The sequence below is a fragment of the Globicephala melas genome, chromosome 4, assembly GCF_963455315.2.
Source record: "Globicephala melas chromosome 4, mGloMel1.2, whole genome shotgun sequence".
Classification (NCBI taxonomy): domain Eukaryota; kingdom Metazoa; phylum Chordata; class Mammalia; order Artiodactyla; family Delphinidae; genus Globicephala; species Globicephala melas.
In genome coordinates, this window is record NC_083317.1 from 118407949 (window position 1) to 118433523 (window position 25575).

At 38.0% G+C, this 25575-nt stretch overlaps 1 long non-coding RNA gene across 10 annotated transcripts in view; it reads right to left on the reverse strand.

Moving 5' to 3' along the window:
- The window catches only part of LOC132597271 (uncharacterized), a 322871-nt gene that overhangs the window by 176216 nt on the left and 121080 nt on the right, over positions 1–25575 (reverse strand). For 2 of the 10 annotated variants that reach the window (XR_011377443.1, XR_011377444.1), the window contains one exon: positions 1862–1925. The exons of the other annotated variants lie outside the window; for them this stretch is intronic. This is a non-coding gene — a long non-coding RNA (uncharacterized lncRNA). The remainder of the gene's footprint in view (positions 1–1861; positions 1926–25575) is intronic. 10 annotated transcript variants of the gene reach the window in all.

Sequence of the window (25575 nt, forward strand, 5' to 3'; positions counted from 1 at the left end):
TAAGTCATGAGCAAAGGTCATAAACTTCAGTCTTCGGTGATGAGGCAGTCAGTGTAAATATCTGAAAGGTACAGAGACAACTAAAAGAGAATGGTAGAAACTTGGCAAACTAGATAATACATTTCCCACTCAAACTTTGGATAAGCATGGTATTTATAAGTTTGGCCTACAATCTACCTGGATGCAATGTAGGTGTTTATATATAAATATAGTATTTACTAACATTACTAAGGGCATATTATGCACTCTTCTGACTGCTTTACATCTATTAATTAATTTAAACCTCACAACCACCCCACGAATTCGGAAAATTAGAAGCATTCTCATTGCAGACGAGAAAACTGAATTGCAGAGAGGTTAAATAACTTACCCAAGGTCACTCAGAGATAGAGCCAAAATCTGGCTCTGAGGTATGTTCTTAAGCACCACAGGGTATGTCTGGACCTCAGAGAGTACTGTTCATGGTGAATGATTGACTGCTCATGACCATAAAGAATTTAGGTTCAAGTGTTGGTGAAACCTATATCTCAGCCAATTCTACCATAAAAAACTACAATCTACTCAACATATTTATTGTGTACCTACTGTGCTCAAAGTACTGGATACCATCCACACAGGCTTCCTAACCAAAGCCAGAAAAACACGCCCATGTGTTTGCAACCTAAGCATCTATGGCTGTTTCATGACTGAATCTACTGGATATCACTCAACACTATTCAACCAACAAAAAGAACCAAGTATCCCACTGAATCAAGCTGCCAGTCAACTAAAAAGTAATTCCATTTAAAAGCTATTAGTGTAAGACAGACGTTTGGTTGTTGGTGGGAACTAAGAGAGAGGTCTCAGAGTCATGATTTTTGTCAATACATCTATCTATAAAAATTACCACCACCCTGGCTCTTCTTACCCAGTGAAATTAGTCTAGGGCTTAGAGCAGTGTTTCTCAAGGTCCTGTTTCACAATCACTGGGAGTAATTACTTAAAACCCAGACTTATGTACAACCCTGCAATGTCAGAAACTTTTGCAATGGAACTCAGGTACCTGAACGTTTAATAAGCTCTCAATACTTTGTACACTCTCAAAAGTTTGAGAACCACCAGTGAGACAAAGGATGAGAATGAGACTTTAAGCACTTTCAGAAAATGTTGAGGTCTGTTAAAGAGTAATTTGTACTCTGTACAAAGGATAAATTCATGATCTCTAAAATTAGAAATTGTAGGTTCATGTGTGCTCAAAATGTAGATCACCATATTTTAAAATGCAAAAATATCATTGTTCTTTGAAAAATTACAACACTGAATAATTTAACTCTCTAGGATTTTGCATTTAAATTCGAATTTCTGGAGAAATGTGTCAGAATTCCCTTCCTCTGCAACTAACAACAATAAAGCCGAAGTGTTTTATTATTTTTTTTTTTTTTGTGGTACACAGGCCTCTCACTGTTGTGGCCTCTCCCGTTGCGGAGCACAGGCTCCAGACGCGCAGGCTCAGCAGCCATGGCTCACAGGCCTAGCCGCTCCGCGGCATGTGGTATCTTCCCGGACCGGGGCACGAACCCGTGTCCCCTGCATCGGCAAGTGGACTCTCAACCACTGCGCCACCAGGAAAGCCCAAGCCGAAGTGTTTTAGACAAATAATTACTTTTTCTCGTATAAGAGTAAGTCCAAAGACAGGAAGCTGCAGGCAATTGTCCAGGGCCTCAACTTTGCCATAGGGAAACTCCCTATCTGTTCTTCCATTCTTAACATACTGCCTTGTTACTTCATGGTCATAAAATGGGAACTTTTTGCCCCAGCAAAGCACTAAAATCAGAAAAAAGAAGGAAAGAGAGAAGGGTAATGCCAGTTGTATAGGTCTCACCACACTCCCAGTAGATACTGTCTTTCATTTATCTGAGTTTATCACAAAATCACAGCACCGGAGGCTGAAAAATGAGAAACAGAATGGTCATGATTGGTTTAGACCAGGAGTCAGCAAACTACATCCCACTCTCATGGGTCAAATGCTGCCTGCTGTCTGTTTTTATAAATAAAGTTTTATTGGAACAACCACACACATTCTTTTTTATATATAGGTGCGTTCATGCTACAATCACAAAGATGAGTAGTAATTGCAAGATAAAACTCCTGGCCCACAAAGCCTAAAATATTTACTATTTGATCCTTCACAGTAAGTTTCCTGGCCCTAGATTTAGACCAATAATGATCCATTACATGCATCTGAGAACATCACTGCAATAGGGGTTCTGGTGGCAGATATAAATATTGGGCAGGCAATCCTAGTATTTGCCACACTATGTGTTCTCTAATGACATTCTTGCTTAATTGCCCCATCTGCAAAAATCTGGTACCCTTTATAAAGTTGTAACTACCTCAAGTCCTTTATAATATTAACTGTGAAAAAAACCATGTGAAATATTTAGAACAGTCCTACCACATAGCTAAGGCTCAATAATGCTAGCTTTTAGTGTTACTATTTACATGACACCTACTGCATTATCCTTTCACTTTCTTGATCTGTCACCTGAATTGCCTTTGTCTTTAGCAACTACCGAGAGTCATTTTTATTTTAAAAAATTGTAACTACAGGAGTTGTATTTGTCTAATAGCCTTTCTATTGGTAGATTACGGTAATGTGGACTTGAGAGCACATTCTAGATATGTTTGGATTAATTAAAAATTCTAGATCCCACAAATTGACTTCGACATATTTATAAGATATTATCCATCATCAAATGCAAAAAATTCTTCACTTGTTTCTTATATACAATACAGTGATCAATGCATTACTACAAATCATCTCTAAGGAAATTAGTGTTTTTATGGGCCCTCTTCCTGGCATGATGCTATTTTCCAATAGGGTTCCAATCAGGCCTCAGATAAATATTTCAGCAAGTCACACTTAGCCTTTAGAGTTATCCTGACAGCATTCTTTGCAAGAAGGTATTTAGGTACAAGAGGCCAAAACACCTGTGATGTAATTTCTCTGTATTTGCATAGATTCCTCATTCCTCATAGTCAGGAAAGAAATATTATCTTAAATGTTACCTTCCTTATGAAATAAAATTAAAATGTGCTACTAATAGAGCATTAGAAAAGTTATTTATTAAAAATGAAAGCATAATCACAGAAAGCTGATGTATGATTTTTTTCAATGTACAACACTAAGTTTTGTATTAAAAAGACATGGAGATTTACTTTCACAATATAATTTGAAATACAAAGAAAAAAATGTTACATGCTGAGCAATGAAATTGAATATTTTTTGACTCTTGAAGGAGACCTATCCATTTCATTCAAGTCTTCCATATTTTTAAGTTAAAAAAATAGAAATCTATAAAACATTTTGGTAAAATCTGTGGAATTCTGCGGGGGTCCAGGGACTGGAGTGACAGCTTTTCCCTGCATTACATGAATAACTCATCGACTGGCCCCATCCTTATTAAGCTCCAATGAAATAATAACAGAGAGACTTGTATAAGAGTAATTCTCTGTCTACTACTATCTCTCGTGCTTGGTTTAGAATTATTAATCAAAACCCAGACATACTGAATATAGAAGATTAGAAAGCTTGAGGCTTATAGCTAAGTATTTAGAGATGACTTTCTTTGTGCTGGGTGAAAATAATCTATCACAAAACAGGTGGCTGTGAGACGGCAACTTCAGTAACAAATTGGCCTGAACAGAAATTCTGACCTTAAAAAAAATACCACAATCAACATTAACAAATGTCATCAAAAACACTGTTGTTTGGGACATAATTCACTATACAGTCAAAAGAATTATACTACTGGAATATTTGCCCCGTTTGCAATCAACAGTAACTCTTAGGAATTCAAACGTAACATAAAACTTAAAATGTTGCTTTTCATTATGACATCCTGTTTCCTTTTTTCTAAGATTACCCAAAAGCTAGCTTTCTCCACAATACTGCTCTAATAGTTTACATCTCTTTGGGTCTGTGAATCTGATCATCACCAGTAGGCTGCCAGAACCTACTGTTTCACTGTGAGACTCCGGTATTCTTTTGTAAATACTTATGGATGTAAGCACTGTGATTTTAGTACCCGGGGAAAGAGTTAAGCTAAATTATAAAGCAGGGCAAAGCTCAGGAAGGAGAGCAACCTCTTAGCACCATTTTGGAATGGTGGATGCACAAGCTGGACGCACCCTCCCCAGGGCTTCCAGTGTCTCTCTGCTTCCCTGGGACCTCCTCTGTGGTACCCAATCTACAGCTTCTCTTCCTGAGAATTTCCCCTGCTCTGGACCTTTATTTCACCCTTTTCATATTCTACCCCAACCAGCATCCTGCAAAGTTATCCCTTAGACTCTACCCAATTATATTTTTTTCTTTTTAAAACATTTTTTATTGAAATAGAGTTGATTTACAATGTTGTATGAGTTTCAGGTGTACAGTAAAGTGGTTCAGTTATAAATATATATAAATATATATATAGTCTTTTTTTTACATTTTCTTCCATTATAGGTTATTACAAGATATTGAGTATCATTCCCTGTGCTATACAGTAGGTCCTTGTTGGTTATCTGTTTTCTATAGAGTAATGTATATATTTTAATCCCAAATTCCTAATTTGTCCTTTCTCCTCTTTCCCCTTTGGTAACCATAAGTTTGTTTTCTGTGTCTGTGAGTCTATTTCTCTTTTGTAAATAAGTTCATTTGTACCCTTTTTTTAGATTCCACATATAAGCTATATCATATGATATTTGTGCCAACATGGATGGACCTAGAGACTATCATACTAAGTGAAGTAAGCTAGACATAGAAAGACAAATATATATTTTTAATTCAGTTGTATATCATTGATTGTACCTCCCACAACAAAGTGATTAGCTTTCACGTGTTATCCTTCCCAATGTCATCTCAAGTATGATTAAGTTCATAACCCAAACAAGAAGTCTCTAATGGTGAAATGTCAGATATTGATAAAGGTAAGTGAGCAAGATACACTGGGACAAGAAAGTCTTCTTGACATCTTGCAAATAATCAACTAGAGCTGTATAATCTAGCTGTATTTAAAACTAGCCTTTTAAAAAAAACAGCTTTATTGAGGGATTATTTACATACTATTACATTTACCCATTTTAAGTGAACAATCCAATGATTTTTAGTCAGTTTCCAGAGTTGTTATTCATAGCAACATTATTCATTATTAATAGCCCAGAAGTACGAACAAGTCAAATGCCCATCAACAAGCAAACAGATTATACGAGAAAAAGTAATTATTTGTCTAAAACACTTCGGCTTGGGCTTTCCTGGTGGCGCAGTGGTTGAGAGTCCGCCTGCTGAAGCAGGGGACACGGGTTCGTGCCCCGGTCCGGGAAGATCCCACATGCCGCGGAGCGGCTGGGCCCGTGAGTCATGGCCGCTGAGCCTGCGCGTCTGGAGCCTGTGCTCCGCAATGGGAGAGGCAACAGCGGTGAGAGGCCCGCGTACCGCAAAAAAAAAAAAAAAAAAAGACCAGTAAGACTCCCGGGAATCACACCATCCCTGCACCATCCATTTGCAGAAAAGGTCGCAGATGTGCCAAGACTGGAGGCTGCACACACATACCTCCTTAACTCTCTTCCAGCAGTGACCACAAGGATGTACATGACAATCAACACTCATGCCCTCCCTTCCTCTCTGAGGGAGACGCCAGGATATGAATTTTCACTCTTAAAAAAAAAAAAAAGGAATCTCTGTTTAGTTTACCAAAGAGCATGAGGAACGACATCAAAAATTGACCTAGACTATGACTAATTTACGTCAAACAAGAAAATTACGATAAAATTATGCCCCCATTCTTTTGAGAACAGAGAAGATTTGAAAATGGAGTTAATGATCGATCATGTATTGTGATCAAGCTTCTATAATATCCCCAGAGTATGGGATTCAGAGAGCTTCAAGGTTGGTGAACACATCCCCATCAGAAGGATAATGCACTCTAATTCCATGGAAATAGAAGCTCCGACACTCAGGACCCTCCTGGACCTTGTCTATGTATCTCATCATCTGGTTGTGCATCTGTATCTTTTATCGCATCCTTTAATAAGCAGGCACACACAAGTGTTTCCCTGAGTTCTGTGAACCACTTCAGACTCTTGAATGATATTGTTACAAGATACTGCAATATCATCAAAGCCCTATCAAAGTAAAGTTCTCTTGAATTAGCCCAATAATTGATGGGAAAAAAGAAAACCTTGATATGAGAAAGAAAGGTGTTGCTGTAAATGTCTATTGAAAGCTATTTCTGTCTCTATGTTCCTAGCTAATGCTAATGTATCCATTTTATTTTTGGTAGCAATGTTAGGTAATCTAAGAGGCAGACTCTAGCTTATACTATTCCTTTGTGCTTATGCCTTAACTCAGCTTCAAAGTACACCATGTTCTTTCTTTAGAGAATAATAACTCAAAATTTTTTTCTAATTAACCATTTTAAAAAAAATATTTTGGTAAACATCAAAAATTCTCATTAGAAAGTACAGAATAAGAGAATCGCAGAAAATTGATCATAACATCCTATAATGTGTGAATACTGTATATACAGAACCAATGGAATTTTCTAGAGAAGCTTGTTTTACATTTTTTTGATGATTTTTATACCACTTTCCCTTCACACTAAAAAGGATTTTCATAAAATGATACTGTCCTTCCTGTGTGAGAAAGTGATCCTGATTCCCTATCATTCAGACCGTTCCTTAAATCATATTTCTCATAACAGTGTTAGGTTTTCTGAGTGACCTTGTGCCCAGGGGCAAACATACCTTTTATCCGCTAATTATTCATAAGAATATTTACTGGGCATTGTTTGTACATGAAAAACTGTGCCAAATGTTGGGCAGGACACAAAGATAAACAAAACTTTTTCCCTTCCACTAAGATGTCTAAAATCTCTTAAAGGAGACGAGACAGTGCCCAGATAAATTCCAAAGTCTTTCATGAGAGATATGTGAGTGGGATAAACCAGAACCGCAAGAGTTCAGAGGGGAACTATCAGTGTTTCTGGGAGAGAATATTGAGTCTTACATTTATCTCTGTAAATTCTTATAGGGATGTGATTTATGTTGAAAACTAGCACCAATAAAGCAGTGGGAACATAAATGGGGAAAAAAATAACTCATGGGTCTCATAAAAAATGCAGATGCCTATTCCATTTTCAGACTTCAAAAATCAGAGGTTTTATAACGCCCATTTCTACTTAGTCCTAGGATATAAGCAAAAGTATAACAATGAAGTGTTCACCACATCTGGTTGATTTCAGTTACTGAAATGTAAATCTACAATTGGAATTTCTGCAGAAGTGAAAAAAAAAAATGGGCAGCATCCTAAAACAGCCTTCTCTTCTGTGACTAAACTGCCATTACTCCCAACTTATCTCCAAAGAGCTCATTCTGTATTTATTTAATTACTGTTGTCATCTTCCCTAAACCACTTCCTTAAATCTCCTTATAGCCCTCTTAAAATTCAGTGACTGAACATATATTAAAATTCCAATAAGAGCCTCTGTGCCTACTGGAAATATCAGAATCATTATAAAACTTTAATACTTACAATTTTTTAAAACCACATTTGCATTGCAACTCTTGGTAAGTGTATCCTATAGAAATCCTCATAGCTGGACAAAACTGTTTATTTATGGTATTTTTATAATATTAAGTTTTTTCCAGTAAGTATGTAGCAATAAGAAGATAATTGAATTATTGTGCTGTATGCCTGTTAATAGTAATGAAACTATATAGGGTGACGTGGAAAGATCTTCAAGACAGAAAAATGTGCATACTTTATAGAGTTGTATGTTTGTGTACATATGCATGAAAAAGGCCTGTGGGACATTTACCAACCCATAAACATTGCTCTTCTGTGCAGAGAGAAGATTGGATTAAGAGAAAGGGTGAAGAATAACTTATTTTTACTTTAATATTTCTGTACTGTTTGACCATTTTACATTAAGCATAAATTTATTGTGTTATATTTTCTGTAAACATACTTAAAAGATTTCATCTGGAAGAAGTCTTTTAATTCACAAATATATGTTGCAGTTTATTGTTTGCAGGCTAAGACCAAATACATTCTCAATAGCTTAAGGTGAGACCTTCAAGATGGCGGAGGAGTGAGACACGGAGATCACCTTCCTCCCCACAAATACATCAGAAATACATCTACATATGGAACAACTCCTACAGAACACCTACTGAATGTTGGCAGAAGACCTCAGACCTCCCAAAAGGCAAGAAACTCCCCACGTACCTGGGTAGGGCAAAAGAGAAAAGAAAATACAGGGGCAAAAGAATAGGGACTGGACCCACACCTCTGGGAGGGAGCTGTGAAGGAGGAAAAGTTTCCACACACTAGGAGCCCCTTCACTGGCGGTGACTGCGGGTGGCGGACGGGGAAAGCTTCGGAGCCGCAGAGGAGAGCGCAGCAACAGGGGTGCAGAGGACAAAGCGGGGAGATTCCCGCACAGAGGATCGGTGCCGACCGGCACTGACCAGCCCGAGAGGCTTGTCTGCTCACCCGCCGGGGCGGGCGGGGCTGGGAGCTGAGGCTTGGGCTTCGGTCCGAGCGCCGGGAGAGGACTGGGGTTGGCGGCGTGAACATAGCCTGCAGGGGCTAGTGCACCACAGCTAGCCGGGAGGGAGGCCGGAGAAAAGTCTGGAGCTGCCGAAGAGGTAAGAGACCATTGTTTCGGGGTGAACAAGGAGAGGGGATTCCAGAGATGGTCGCGAGCCATGGCTATCAGTGCCCAGAGACAGGCATGAGATGCTAAGGCTGCTGCTGCCGCCACCAAGAAGCCTGTGTGCAAGCACAGGTCACTGTCCACACCTCCCCTCCCAGAAGCCTGTGCAGCCCGCCACTGCCAGGGTCCTGTGATCCAGGGACAACTTCCCTGGGAGAACACACGGTGCACCTCAGGCTGTTGCAATGTAACCCTGGCCTCCGCCAACACAGGCTCCCCTGCATTCTGTACCCCTCCCTCCCCCCAGCCTGAGTGAGCCAGAGCCCCCAGATCAGCTTCTTCTTTAACCCCGTCCTGTCTGAGCGAAGAACAGACGCCCTCAGGCGACCTACACGCAGAGGCGGGGCCAAATCCAAAGCTGAACCCCGGGAGCTGTGCGAACAAAGAAGAGAAAGGGAAATCTCTCCCAGCAGCCTCAGGAGCAGCGGATTAAATCTCCACAGTCAACATGATGTACCCTGCATCTGTGGAATACTTGAATAGACAACGAACCAGCCCAAATTGAGAAGGCGGACTTTGGGAGCAACAATATTATTTTTTCTTCCTTTTTCTCTTTTTCAGAGTGTGTATGTGTATGCTTCTCTATGTCATTTTGTCTGTATAGCTTTGCTTTTACAAGTTGTCCTAGGGATCTGTCTGTTTTTTTCTTTGTTTGTTTTAGTGAGGTTTTTTTTTGTTTTTGCAGTACACAGGCCTCTCACTGTTGTGGCCTCTCCCGTTGCGGAGCACAGGCTCTGGACGCACAGGCTCAGCGGCCATGGCTCACGGGCCCAGCCGCTCCACGGCATGTGGGATCTTCCCGGACCAGGGCACGAACCCATTCCCCCTGCATCGGCAAGTGGACTCTCAACCACTGCGCCACCAGGGAAGCCCCTTTAGTGAGGTTTTCAGCACTTGTTCTCATTGGTGGATTTGTTTTTGCGTTTGGTTGCTCTCTTCTTTCTTTCTTTCTTTTTTCCTTTTTTTAATTACTTTTAATTTTTTATTTTTAATAATTATTTTAAATTTTTAATTTTAATAACTTTATTTTATTTTATATTTTTTCTTTCTTCTTTTCTCTCTTTTCTTCTGAGCCGTGTGGCTGACAGGGTCTTGGTGCTCCGGCCGGGTGTCAGACCTGTGCCTTCTGAGGTGGGAGAGCCAAGTTCAGGACACTGGCCCACCACAGAGCTCCTGGCTCCATGTAATATTAAATGGTGAAAGCTGTCCCAGAGATCGCCATCTCAACACTAAGACCCAGCTCCACTCAATGACCACCAAGCTACAGGGCTGGAAACCCTATGCCAAACAATTAGCAATACAGAAACACAATCTCACCCATTAGCAGAGAGGCTGCCTAAAATCATAATAAGGTCACAGACACCCCAAAACACATCACCAGATGTGGTCCACCAGAAAGACAAGATCCAGCCTCGTCCTCCAGCACACAAGAACCAGTCCCCTATACCAGGAAGCCTACACAACCCACTGAACCAACATTAGCCACTGGGGACAGACACCAAAAACAACTAGAACTATGAACCTTCAGCCTGCAAAAAGGAGACCCTAAACACAGTAAGTCAAGCAAAATGAGAAGACAGAAAAACACACAGCAGATGAAGGAGCAAGGCAAAAACCCACCAGACCAAACAAATGAAGAGGAAATAGGCAGTCTACCTGAAAAAGAATTCAGAGTAATGATAGTAAAGATGATCCAAAATCTTGGAAATAGAATGGAGAAAATACAAGAAACGCTTAACAAGGATCTAGAAGAACTAAAGAGCAAACAAACAATGCCGAAAAACACAATAAATGAAATGAAAAATTCTCTAGAAGGGATCAATAGCAGAATAACTGAGGCAGAAGAATAGATAAGTGACCTGGAAGATAAAATAGTGGAAATAACTACTGCAGAGCAGAACAAAGAAAAAAGAAGGAAAAGAAGTGAGGACAGTCTCAGAGACCTCTGGGACAACACTAAACACACCAACATTTGAATTATAGGGGTCCCAGAAGAAGAAGAGAAAAAGAAAGGGACTGAGAAAATACTTGAAGAGAATATAGTTGAAAACTTCCCTAACATGGGAAAGGAAATAGTTAATCAATCCCAGGAAGCACAGAGAGTCCCATACAGGATAAATCGAAGGAGAAATATGCCAAGACACATATTAATCAAACTATCAAAAATTAAATACAAAGAAAAAATATTAAAAGCAGCAAGGGAAAAACAACAAATAACACACAAGGGAATCCCCATAAGGTTAACAGCTGATCGTTCAGCAGAAACTCTGCAAGCCAGCATGAGTGGCAGGACATATTTAAAGTGATGAAAGGGAAAAACCTACAACCAAAATTACTGTACCCAGCAAGGATCTCATTCAGATTCAGTGGAGAAATTAAAACCTTTACAGACAAGCAAAGCTAAGAGAATTCAGCACCACCAAACCAGCTTTACAACAAATGCTAAAGGAACTTCTCTAGGCAGGAAACACAAGAGAAGGAAAACACCTGCAATAAAAACCCAAAATAATTAAGAAAATGATAATAGGAACATACATATTGATAATTACCTTAAAAGTAAATGGATTAAAAGCCCCAACCAAAAGACATAGACTGGATGAACGGATACAAAAACAAGACCCATATATATGCTGTCTGCAAGAGACCCACTTCAGACATAGGGATACATACAGACTGAAAGTGAGGGGATGGAAAAAGATATTCCATGCAAATGGAAATCAAAAGAAAGCTGGACTAGCAATTTTCATATCAGACAAAATAGACTTTAAAATAAAGACTATTACAAGAGACAAAGAAGGACACTACATAATGATCAATCCAAGAAGAAGATATAACAATTGCAAATATTTATGCACCCAATATAAGAGCACTCAATACATAAGGCAAATGCTAACAGCCATAAAAGGAGAAATCAACTTTAACACAATCATAGTTGGGGACTTTAGCACCCCACTTTCACCAGTGGACAGATTATCCAAAATGAAAATAAATAAGGAAACACAGGCTTTAAATGAGACTTTAAGAAAACATGGACTTAAATGATATTTATAGGACATTCCATCCCAAAACAACAGAATAGAGTTTCTTCTCAATTGCTCATGGAACATTCTCCAGGATAGATCATATCTTGGGTCACAAATCAAGCCTTGGTAAATTTAAGAAAACTGAACTCATATCAAGTATCTTTTCCGAACACAACACTATGAGACTTGATATCAATTACATGAAAAATTCTGTAAAAAATACAAACACATGGAGGCTAAACAATACACTACTTAATATCCAAGAAATCACTGAAGAAATCAAAGAGGAAATCAAAAAATACCTAGAAACAAATGACAATGAAAACACGATGACCCAAAACCTATGGGATGCAGCAAAAGGAGTTCTAAGAGGAAAGTTTATAGCAACACAATCCTACCTCAAGAAACAAAAAACATCTCAAATAAACAACCAAACCCTATAACTAAAGCAATTACAGAGAAAGAAGTGCAAGAAAAACCCAGAGTTAGCAGAAGGAAAGAAATCATAAAGATCAGATCAGAAATAAATGGAAAAGAAATGAAGGAGACAATAGCAAAGATCAATAAAAGTAAAAGCTGGTTCTTTGAGAGATAAAAAAAATTGATAAACTGTTAGCCAGATTCATCAAGAAAAATGGGAGAAAACTCAAATCTATAGAATTAGAAATGAAAAAGGAGAAGTAACAATGGACACTGCAGAAATACAAAGGATGATTAGAGATTACTACAAGCAAATATATGCCAATAAAATGGACAACCTGAAAGAAATGGACAAATTTTTAGAAATGCACAACCTTCCGAGTCTGAACCAGGAAGAAATAGAAAATATAAACAGACCAATCACAAGCACTGAAATTGAGACTGTGATTAAAAATTTTCCAACAAACAAAAGTCCAGGACCAGATGGCTTCCCAGGTGAATTTTATCAAACATTAAAGAAGAGCTAACACCTATCCTTCTCAAACTCTTCCAAAATATAGCAGAGGGAGGAACACTCACAAACTCATTCTACGAGGCCACCATCACCCTGATACCAAAGCCAGCAAAAGATGTCACAAAGAAAGGAAACAGGCCAATATCACTGATGAATATAGATGCAAAAATCCTGAAGAAAATACTAGCAAACAGAATCCAACAGCATATTAAAAGGATCATACACCATGATCAAGTGGGTTTTATCAAGGAATGCAAGGATTCTTCAATATATGCAAATCAATCAATGTAATACACCATATTAACAAATTGAAGGAAAAAAAACATATGATCATGTCAATAGATGCAGAAAAAGCTTTCAACAAAATTCAACACCCATTTATGATAAAAACCCTCCAGAAAGTAGGTATAGAGGAAACTTACCTCAACATAGTAAAAGCCACATATGACAAACCCACCACCAACATTGTTCTCAAAGGTGAAAAACGAAAACCATTTCCACTAAAATTAGTAACAAGACAAGGTTGCCCACTTTCACCATTACTATTCAACATAGTTTTGGAAGTTTTAGTCACAGCAATCAGAGAAGAAATAGAAAAAAAAGGAATCCAAATCAGAAAAGGAGAAGTAAAAGTGTCACTGTTTGCAGATGATAGGATACTATACATAGAGAATCCTAAAGATGCTGCCAGAAAACTACTAGAGCTAATCAATGAATTTGGTAAAGTTGCAGGATACAAAATTAATGCACAGAAATCTCTTGCATTCCTATACACTAATGATGAAAATGTGAAAGAGAAATTAAGGAAACACTCCCATTTACAATTGCAACAAAAAGATTAAAATACCTAGGAATAAACCTATCTAAGGATACAAAAGACCACTGATGAAAGAAATTAAAGATGATATGAACAGATGGAGAGAGATACCATGTTCCTGGATTGGAAGAATCAACATTGTGAAAATGACTATACTATCCAAAACACAGATTCAATGAAATCCCTATCAAGCTACCAATGGCATTTTTCACAGAACTAGAACAAAAAATTTCACAATTTGTATGGAAACACAAAAGACCCCAAATAGTCAAAGCAATCTTGAGAAAGAAAAGCGGAGCCGGAGGAATCAGGCTCCTTGACTTCAGACTATACCACAAAGCTACAGTAATCAAGACAGTATGGTACTGGCACAAAAACAGAAATATAGATCAAGGGAACAGGATATAAAGCCCAGAGATCAACTCACGCATATATGGTCACCTTATTTTTTATAAAGGAGGCAAGAATATACAATGGAGAAAAGACAGCCTCTTCAATAAGTGGTGCTGGGAAAACTGGACAGCTACATGGAAAAGAATGAAATTAGAACACTCCCTAACACCATACACAAAAATAAACTCAAAATGGATTAAAGACCTAAATGTAAGGCCATACAGTATAAAACTCTTAGAGGAAAACATAGGCAGAACCCTCTGTGACATAAATCACAGCAAGATCCTTTTTGACCCACCTTCCAGAGAAATGGAAATAAAAACAAAAATAAACAAATGGGACCTAATGAAACTTAAAAGCTTTTGCACAGCAAAGGAAACCATAAACAAGACAAAAAGAGAAACCTCAGAATGGGAGAAAATATTTTCAAATGAAGCAACTGACAAAGGATTAATCTCCAAAATTTACAAGCAGCTCACGCAGCTCAATATCAAAAAAACAAACAACCCAATCCAAAAATGGGCAGAAGACCTAAATAGACATTTCTCCAAAGAAGATATACAGACTGCCAACAAACACATGAAAGGATGCTCCACATCACTAATCATTAGAGAAATGCAAATCAAAACTACAATGAGATATCATCTCACACCAGTCAGAATGGCCATCATCAAAAAATCTACAAACAGTAAATGCTGGAGAGGGTGTGGAGAAAAGGGGACCCTCTTGCACTGTTGGTGGGAATGTAAATTGGTACAGCCACTATGGAGAACAGTATGGAGGTTCCTTAAAAAACTAAAAATAGAACACCATACAACACAGCAATCCCACTACTGGGCATATACCCTGAGAAAACCATAATTCAAAAAGAGTCATGTACCAAAATGTTCATTGCAGCTCTATTTACAATAGCCCGGAGATGGGAGCAACCTAAGTGTCCATCATCGGTTGAATGGATAAAGAAGATGTGGCACATATATACAATGGAATATTACTCAGCCATAAAAAGAAATGAAATTGAGTTATTTGTAGTGAGGTGGATGGACCTAGAGTCTGTCATACAGAGTGAAGTAAGTCAGAAAGAGAAAAACAAATACCGTATGCTAACACATATATATGGAATCTAAGAAAAAAACAAAACAAAAAAATGGTCATGAAGAACTAGGGGTAAGATGGGAATAAAGACACAGACCTACTAGAGAATGGACTTGAGGATATGGGGAGGGGGAAGGGTAAGCTGGGACAAAGAGAGAGTGGCATGGACGTATATACACTACCAAACGTAAAATAGATAGCAGTGGGAAGCAGCCGCATAGCACAGGGAGATCAGCTCAGTGCTTTGTGACCACCTAGAAGGGTGAGATAGGGAGGGTGGGAGGGAGGGAGCTACAAGAGGGAAGAGATATGGGAACATATGTGTATGTATAGCTGATTCACTTTGTTATAAAGCAGAAACTAACACACCGTTGTAAAGCAATTATACTCCATTAAAGATGTAAAAAAAAAAAAAGATGTGGCACATATATACAGTGGAATATTACTCAGCCATAAAAAGAAACGAAATTGAGTTGTTTGTAGTGAGGTGGTTGGACCTCGAGTCTGTCATACAGCGTGAAGTAAGTCAGAAAGTCAAAAACGAATCCTGTATGCTAATATATAAATATGGAGTCTAAAAAAAAGTGGTTATGAAGAACATAGGGGCAGGGCAGGAATAAAGACGCAGATGTAGAGAATGGACTTGAGGACACAGGGAGGGGGAAGGGTAAGCTGGGATGAAGTGAGAGAGTGGCATGGACATATATACACTACCAAATGTAAAATAGATAGCTAGTGGGAAGCAGCTGCATAGCACAGGGAGATCAGCTCGGTGCTGTGTAACCACCTAGAGGGGTGGGATAGGGAGGGTGGGAGGGAGATGCAAGAGGGAGAGGATATGGGGATATATGTATGTACAGCTGATTCACTTTGTTATAAATCAGAAACTAACATACCATTGTAAAGCAATTATACTACAATAAAGATGTTTAAAAAAAAACAGAGTTGGTGAGAAAATATTTAAAATAATTCATTAAAAGCTTGAAAGAATTTCAAAGCAAAGATTGCCTTGTTACTCTAGAATTTTCTAATTTTCTGTTATCTAAGAAAATATTTTCAGTATGAATTGACTTTGTGATTGTGGAATAATGAGTGATTAAAGTGGGTCAGGTTAATTGAAAAAAACCTGGATTCGTTTAAAAAAGGTAAGGACCAGTTGAAAAGTCACTTCTTAAACAGTTTACAAATTCTTCTGAATATACGAAGCTTGTCCAAAGCTGGTCCCCTTAAGAAGCCAGGGATCGAGGTTTGGGAGAAGGAGTTGAAGATAGAGGAGAATGAGAAATAGTGCAGAAGGTGTGTCTGATATCTGGGGGGGGGGGGGTCTTAACACTTCTGGGCAGTCAGTTTAGGTCCAATCCTTAGTGGATATGAATTGACCTGAACTGTTAAGCCAGAAGAGTTAGAGAGAAGCAGGTGTCTTTTCTAACTTAGGAAAAAGTCTTGACAGTAGAGATGCTACTGGCATCAACACTTCTTTGGTGGTTGCTGTTTAGTAGTAGCAGCCTCGGCCCAAGAAGGATCAGCCCTGACTGCCTCACCACAGCAAGTGTAGGGCACAACAGAAGATGAGGCAGGTTGCTAATGAGATCATTGAGAGTCAACAAGTCCATTGGTTGGCCCCTGAGTGAAAATCCTGGTGAACCGTAGAAAGGTAATGACACGAACTGGCACTAGCTTTGTGTAAGTTTGCTATCCCTAACGGGGATCCAAAAAAAAAAAAAATTTGATGACGTCTGGGTTTCTTATTTCTTCATATCTTGTGTTTTGTTATGACCAACCACTCCTTACTGAGCAGTTATTTAATTAATTATTTTTATTTTAATTTAAAAATATATTATGAAAGAGCACATATGTCCTTTTGAATCAAGCAGTTTCTGCATCTCATCCTCTTGTTTGGAGGAGGACTAAATGACAAGGACGTAGGACGTAATATAACACCATTACCTAGGGGTCATTCATAGCCTTAACTTCCAGACAAGGCATTTAGAGAAACAAATCTATCTTCAAGGCCAGCCGAACTGGAATATGTCTGCTGTATATATGCATGGTCTGAGTGATTTCCAGCAGTAAAGTAGTAAGTAAGCCCAGTATCAGTAAGCCTAGCAACCAGCATATACTTTCATTCCATTCATCAGCTTCTGCTGTTAAAACACACACACACACACACGCACGCACACACACACACAGCCCTGGTGAGCATACAGCTTTGGGGAAGTTAAAATTAGCCTCTAAAATCCTGAGAACACCCACACCTGCTCGTCTGCTGATTCAGTCAAGGTTTTTTCAACATTACCGTACATGGTGTGAAAGAAAAGGATTGTGCGAAGTTCATGCTATTCTATCATTATCTGAAATGGAAATTATACACAAGATCTATCACAGATGCCAAAAATTCACCCAGTTCAACCCAATTTTAATCCACTTCCTGGCATGGCATTATGGGGAAAGAGAAGCTTGTGCAAGTCTCCTGCTACTTATCACTATTTCAAATGGAAATTAATCTCAAGATTTATCACAAATAACCAAAACCCTTCAACGCAGGGGACGCGGGTACGTGCCCCGGTCTGGGAAGATCCCACATGCTGCGGAGCGGCTGGGCCCGTGAGCCATGGCCGCTGAGCCTGCGCGTCCGGAGCCTGTGCTCCGCAACGGGAGAGGCCACAACAGTGAGAGGCCCGCGTACCGCAAAAAATAAATAAATAAAGTAAGAGAATTTAAATGTGAATATCTAAAGCTGACTTGTGTTTTCTTTAAGGAAGTGGTGGAAGAAAGCAGATATCTACAACAGTCAAGCAGCCTGTAAATGAAGAGGTCAAGTACCAATTCTACAGACTGAAACAAATCCCCTTTTTTTTTTTTTTTTTTTGCGGTACGCAGGCCTCTCACTGCTGTGGCCTCTCCCGTTGCGGAGCACAGGCTCCGGATGTGCAGGCTCAGAGGCCATGGTTCACGGGCCCAGCCGCTCCGCGGCATGTGGGATCTCCCGGAATGGGGCACGAACCCGCGTCCTCTGAATCGGCAGGCAGACTCTCAACCACTGCGCCACCAGGGAAGCCCCAAATCCCTTTTTTGTACTGGGGAAGAAGAAAGCAATGATAAGGCTGGTACTTCCTTTATGCTAATCTCTAGCACACAAGTGTTTGACTGTGAATCACTATTGGAGTAGAACCTGACACAAACATGTAAACTACCATGTCGAAGTGCCCGTTTGGACTATGAATCCACACACTTCTGAAATAATATGCATACAAATTCAAGTCAACGAATGTTTTATAACCATCACACAAGCTTTTATTTGTTGAATTTTTTCTAACTTTGTGAGACACTTTTCATCAAAAATGGCCCTCAGTTTATGTTACAGCCATTGCCTCCAAAAAAAAGTCTTTTGTGGCTCCAACAATTCTAGTTTGAATCTTTTTTAAGTAAGATATTACAGTATTTCTTAGAGAAGAGTCACTCCAAACATGTCTCTCAGTCTCTCCTCAGTGACCTTCAGATTTTAAATCACGGTCATGAACCATGTGAATTTGGAACTCACAAAGGAAGAGTATGAAATAAAAAAAGAATTTGAGGCTACTTCCACCCTAGTTCAGTGAACCTGTTATCTAGCAAAACTTCCAGAGAACACAGCCTCTTTCACAAAACTAACAGTTCTAAAGATGATTTTAGGAAAACACTTTCCACCGAATAAACAGACTCCAAAGTGCAATAAGAACAGATACTCTGAAGCATAGAATTGGGAGGTAATTATACAGAAAAACTCCATGGCATGTTTCTGCTTCGTAGAGGAAACCATCCAGACCTCAGAATGAGTAAATTGCTACATGTTTGTGTTTCAAAAAAAAAAAGGAAAATATAACTTTAAGCTCATCTGTATCAAAAATATTTTCACCATCTGTTTCTCATTCATTTACACTCAATTAATCAAAAATTTAAGATTCCTGTCAGCAAAGAGGATGGGAGTCTTTCAAAATAAACATTTAAGACTTCATATTTGCAACCTGGTGGAAGAGGACAAAATGTTTCAACCAGCAATATGACCTCCCTTAATATGGTTTGCTTTCCTTACACCTCAAAACAATATGGTGCATTATTTTTTCACATAAATTTAAAAAGTAATCAACTCACTTTAAAGAAACAGGCAATTGCCCTATTTTAATCTTCATTATTTAAATTGGCAAGTGACATTTTACATACCTCAATTGGTATGCACTTATATTTAAAATAGAGAAAAACTTCTGTAGGCAATCTGGAACATTTAAAAATAAAAACCTTTAATGAATAAGTTAATACTGGATATCCACATAGCATCAAAGGAAAATATTCTGACTCGCCCATAGTATAAAGTAGAAAAATTAATAGGACACATGGATAACACACTTTTGTAAAATATTCTTTCTATCGCTTAGATCCTATGTGATGTTGCAGTTGCTATAGTAACTGTATTTTTGTTCAGCAGGAAAATACTATGTAGAGAATGCTTACATTTACTCACCAAATTCTCAGTGAAAATTATACCCAATGGAAGTGATGAATTAAAATTCGCAGTGGATATGCAGCTCTTGCCCCTTAAGTTTAAAATTACCATCAAATAGTTTTATCATGTTTTTTCATACCAGTATTGTTCTTCATAAATTTCATCATCTTATAAACATTAATGGCTGAGCTAGAAAGAATTCTTAACTTCTTGTAATTCAGTAGTTTGTGTGGAGTATAATATGCTAAAAAGATGAATTACTTTAATCAATTGTGAACCATTAAATAAAAATTGTACAAACATTTTTTAATAAACACCCAAAGGGCTGGTTTCTACCTCCCCCATAATGAGTCTTACAAGCCTCCTCCATGGCACATACATTGAATAAATACCTCAACATGCTACATTTGCCAGCTAAGTTCTAAAGTCAACTTTGTAAATGTCATGATCCTTAATGCTATTGTGGGAGAAATGAAGAGCGCTCCTTGAGTCCATTTGGCTAGGATGGTGAGCATACTTTGTTTCCCCAAGAGAAGAAAGAAGAGTAGTAAACCATTTTTGCAGAACGTCATTCTCCCACAACAGTTTATGAAAGAAACATCTGTGACAAGAATCTCTGATGCTTTCCTCAAAGCCACAGCTGACAGTAAAAGAGCATTGCTAAAAGTGGCAAATCAATCCCATTCCACCCTTCCCAGAGCATGACACCTAATTTGCTATGTATCACATGTATTTTCCTCACATGTGCTGAGACTGTGACATTGATGTGGTGGCTTTCATCCAAGCCTCAGCTGAATAAACACTTGGCCATACAGTGGGCAAACTGGCATCCTTAAAAAGTCTTCTGTCCCAGGCAAGTTAACTTCACCTCAGGGAAGCATTTTTCTAAGTTTTAGTTTGCAGTTTGGGTACATAAATGGAATCTCTGAACACTGTTTGGAAAACCTTAAATCACCTGACACACATAGAGCACATTCTGTATTTTTCAAACCAGTTTGCTTGGTGCAATGCAATTTTTAAGTGACTATGTGAAAACATATGCAAATCTAACAGACAAAAACAAGTAACAGTATGTAAAATTTCTAATCAAATTATTTCACTGCAGAACACGTACTTTTTAAAAAAAAAGCATAAGGAGGCTTCCCTGGTGGCACAGTGGTTGAGGGTCTGCCTGCCGATGCAGGGGACACGGGTTCATGTCCCGGTCTGGGAAGATCCCACATGCCGCGGAGCGGCTAGGCCCGTGAGCCATGGCCGCTAAGCCTGCGTATCCGGAGCCTGTGCTCCACAACAGGAGAGGCCACAAGAGTGAGAGGCCTACATACCGCAAAAAATAATAATAATAAATAAATAAATAAAAGCATAAGAAATAACCAAATTATGTATATCTGAAACATGTACCATTGCTTTTTTGGGGTTTTGTTTGTCTGTTTAATTTATTTTATTTATTATTTATTTTTGGCCACTCCGGGTCTTAGCTGCAGCACTTGGGATCTTCGTTGTGGCATGTGAGATCTTTAGTTACGGCATGTGGACTTCTTAGTTGAGGTATGCGGACTCTTAGTTGCGGCATGCAGACTTCTTAGTTGTGGCATGCAGACTCAGTTGCAGCATGCATGCAGGATCAAGTTCCCCGACCAGGGATCAAACCCGAGCCCCCTGCATTGGGAGTGCAGAGTCTTACCCACTGGACCGCCAGGGAAGTCCCACTATTGCTTTTTTCAGTAAACATTTTATTGATGTATAAAATATATCCAAAATACCCGTAGATCTTAAATGTATAGCTTAATGAATCTTGCAAAGTGAATGTAGTTATGATCAAGTACAGAATATTATCAGGACCACGTAACTCCCTAAAGCCCTAACTCTAGTGCTTTTAAATTTGACACTAGAATCTTTAACCAATAAGAAAATTCCATTGAAGTGATATCAAGCAAATAATTAAAGTTCTAATAAACAGTATGGATAACATCAAGGCCCCTGGATATCTCTTTTTACATGTCTTCTGTCAGGCTGCAAGTGATTCTATTTTATCCTCTAACAATCAGGGAAAACACCCATTACCATTACCCTGAAATTGCCCATTTTTTAAAATTCCACTGAAGTTTTGTAAAAATACAGGGGTTGTAAAAGAATACAGAGGGTTATGCCGTATCTTCCATGAAGTGTTTTGATTATTCTATTTCCCTTCCTTCTAAAGAAGTTTACTGTAAATTCCTTTTCTCAGTTTAAATTATACTTAAAGGAGAATACATATACTATAATTTTCTTCCTCTCAGATTTCTCTTCAGTAAAATTCCCAAAGCAAAACAGAGCATCTGTTCTTTAAAACCTAAAATTAATGTAGAATAAATGCATTCTGTCATGCTCTTTGACCCACAGATCACTTAGTTGCTCTCTCTACAACAGAAAGTTACTTGGTGAGGGCCCACGACCATAAGAAGCAGCCCAGGGCTTCCCTGGTGGCGCAGTGGTTGAGAGTCCGCCTGCCGATACAGGGGACACCGGTTCATGCCCCGGTCCGGGAAGATCCCACATGCCGCGGAGCGGCTGGGCCCGTGAGCCATGGCCGCTGAGCCTGTGCGTCCGGAGCCTGTGCTCCGCAACGGGAGAGGCCACAACAGTGAGAGGCCCGCGTACCGCAAAAAAAAAGAAAAAAAAAAAAAAGAAGCAGCACAAACCTCTATTAGCAGCCACCCCCTAAATCTCAGACTAGAATCTTAGTAGCGCAGCCAGTACCTTCCGGTAAGTTCCACACACTCACCTCAAGAGCTCACTATGCTCAGAACTAAATATCCCCTATACTGATTAACCGAGAAGTCCAAACCTCAAGGTCATCTTTGGCAATATCCTTACATTGCCTTTGTCAACTCTTATATTCAAATGAACAAGTTTTATCAATTCTACCTACAAAATGTCTTTTAAATCTGTCTCCTCCTGTCTTTTCTGATGGCCCTGAAGTCCTTACTATTTCCTGAGCATGCTATTGCCTATGCCATTTCATCTCTCTGGAATGACTTTTCCTTCTTTTGTCTTCAGCCTTCAAGGCCCATCTCGAAATGGTTCCTCCTCCAGGTGCCATGATCCAGCCCATACTCTGGCACAGAGCCAGCTCCTCTCTTGCTTCTCTCATACCAAGTGTCACCTTGTATAATTACCCAGTGCTATATGTTCTCCACTAGAACAAGAACACCTTGGGCTGGAACAAAGCTTCTTCATCTTTATATTTCCAATGCCTCGTATATCACCTGACATATAATATATGATAACAATGAAAGAATAAAAAAATAAAATAATACTAGAGATTTAATGCAATTTACTACATAAACAGATGAAGGAATAAAAATTATGCAATCATCTTAACAGATGTAGAAAACACATTGGTAAAATTTACCATGTGTTAATGATTTTAAAAAAAAAGCAAAACCAACTTTGAGCTGGCCAAAATAGAAGAGATCTTTGAAATACTGAAAAAAAAAATCTACAAAAAACCCATAGCAAGCATCATAATAAGTAATGAAACATAACAAATTTTCACTTTCAGTTGGGGAACAACATAAAGATGTTCGCTACGCAGACTTCTATTGAACATTTTAATTATGTCATAATTGGTGCAATAAGAAAAAAAAAGAAATAACTAGTGAAAAATTTTTTAAGAAACAAAGAAGACTGTCATTGTTCTAAAATATCATAATCATTTACATAGAGAATAGACACATAAATTACTGTAATTAATGAGAGTTAGTAAGTTTGCTGAATAAAAAATTACTACCTAAATTTAATGCATTCTTATACATCATCTACAAACAAAAAATATAACTTTAAAAAATCCATTGACAATAGCATCAAAAACATGAATTGCTTAGGAATAAGTCTAATGAAACACATATAAGGAAAAATTACAAAACGTTTTTTAGAAACATTAAAAAAGACTCACAAAAATGGATGTATATCTATGTTTCTATGTTGGAAGACTCGATATTGAATTCTGCCCATATTGCTCTACAGACTTAATATAATCTCAATCAAATATCAACAGGATATTTTGTGTAACTTGACAAACTATTTCTAAAATGTATATGGAAATGTAAAAAAAAGATATATAGCTAAGACACTCTTGAAGAGGAAGAACAAGGTGGAAGCACTTGCTCCATCAGTTCTCAATTAAAAGAGTGTTTAGTTGGCATAAATTAGACAAATAGGCCAATAGAACAGAATGAAACTTTCATGACAAAGGTAGCATGCACAGCAGTGGGAAAAGAATCATATTCAACAAATTGTACTATGACATTTGGTGTCTCTATGGAAAAAAAATGGACCCTGACCTTACACTGTACACAAAATAAAAATAAACTAAGATTACAGATATTTTCGCCCTTATTTAAGAAATCTTTCTATCCCCTGGTCATAAAGAGACTCTCCTTAATTATCTCCTGGAAGCTTTACTGTTCTCCTTTTCAGACCTAATAGAGAAGGGCATCTTCTTCACTTTGGGATAGGGACAGAACAAAACATACTCTCTTGGAAAAAAACTAACCAAAAATAGAAGTAACAAAAAAGTAAAAAGTGAGAAATTGAACTTCATTAAAATTAACAAATTCTGTTTCTCAATAACACTATTAAGAGAGTAAAAAGGTAACCCACAGAAGTGGAGATAATATTCGCAACAAAGGTAAGAGGCTAAATAATCGTTTCCATAATATATAAAGAACTACAAACCAAACAAAGAAAATGGAAAACTAGATAGAAAACTGAGAAAATGACCTCAGTGTGCACTTCATAAAATAAGATATATGAATGCCTTGTAAACAAAAGAAAAACTACCCAACTTATTTAGAAATAGGAAAATGCTAATTAAAAGTATAATGGAAAACATTAAACACACATCAGATTATTTAAAAAATTAAAATCCCAACAATGTCAAACGTTAACAAGAATGGGGAGCAATAGAAATGTTCACATAGGGCTGGTATGAGTGCAATTGACACAAGCACTTTGGCAAACACTTTGGCAACATATAGTCAAGCACAAAAATCGCTCTCTATATACTGTAACACAGCAATTCCAGTCTGGTGTCTACAATGAAGAAAGGTATGTAAACTAAAAACAACTCAAGTCCATCAAGAGTAGTATGAATAAGTAAATTTTGGTATATTCATGAAATGGAGCACTGCAGAGCAATGAAAATAAACAATTTAAATTTACTCACAATAACACAGATGAATCTTATAAATATAATGCTGGATCAAAATGCAAAGCACAGAACAATACTTATAGCATTATTACATTCACATACAGTTTGAAAACAGAAAAACAAAAGTAGAATATTTTGCCTATGATTCATGTATAAATCTTTTTTCCTTTTTATTTTTTAGTGAACTATAGTTGGCATACAATATTATATTAGTTTCAGGTGTACAACATAATGATTTTACATTTATATATATTGCAAGTTAATTACCACAATAAATCTAGTAACTTCTGTCACCATACAAAGTTATTACAATACGATTGACTACATTCCCTGTGCTGTACATTACAACCTTGTGACTTATTTTATAACTAGAAGTTTGTACTTCTTAATCCCCTTCACATATTTTACCCATCCCCTTACGCTCCTCTCTGGAGACCACCAGTTTGTCTCTGTAACTATGAGTCTGTTTCTATTTTGTTTTCTTTGTTTGTTTTGATTTTTGGATTCCACATATAAGTGAAATCATATGTTATTTGTCTTTGTCTGTCTGACTTATTTCACTTAGTATAATACCCTCTAGCTCCAACCATGTTGTCAAAAAGGGCAAGATTTCATTCTTTTTTATGGCTTAGTAATATGCCACTATATATACATACGACATCGTCTTAATCCATTCATCCACCAATGACATTTAGGTTGCTTTCATATTTTGCCTGTTGTAAATAATGCTGCAATGAACATAGAGGTGCATGTATCTTTTCAAATTAATGTTTGCTGTAGTCCCATTTGTTTATTTTTGCTTTTGCTGCTCTTGCCTGAGGAGACATATACAAAAAAATATTGCCAAGACATGTCAAAGAGTATATGATTCCTTCTGGGAGTTTTATGGTTTCAGTTCTTA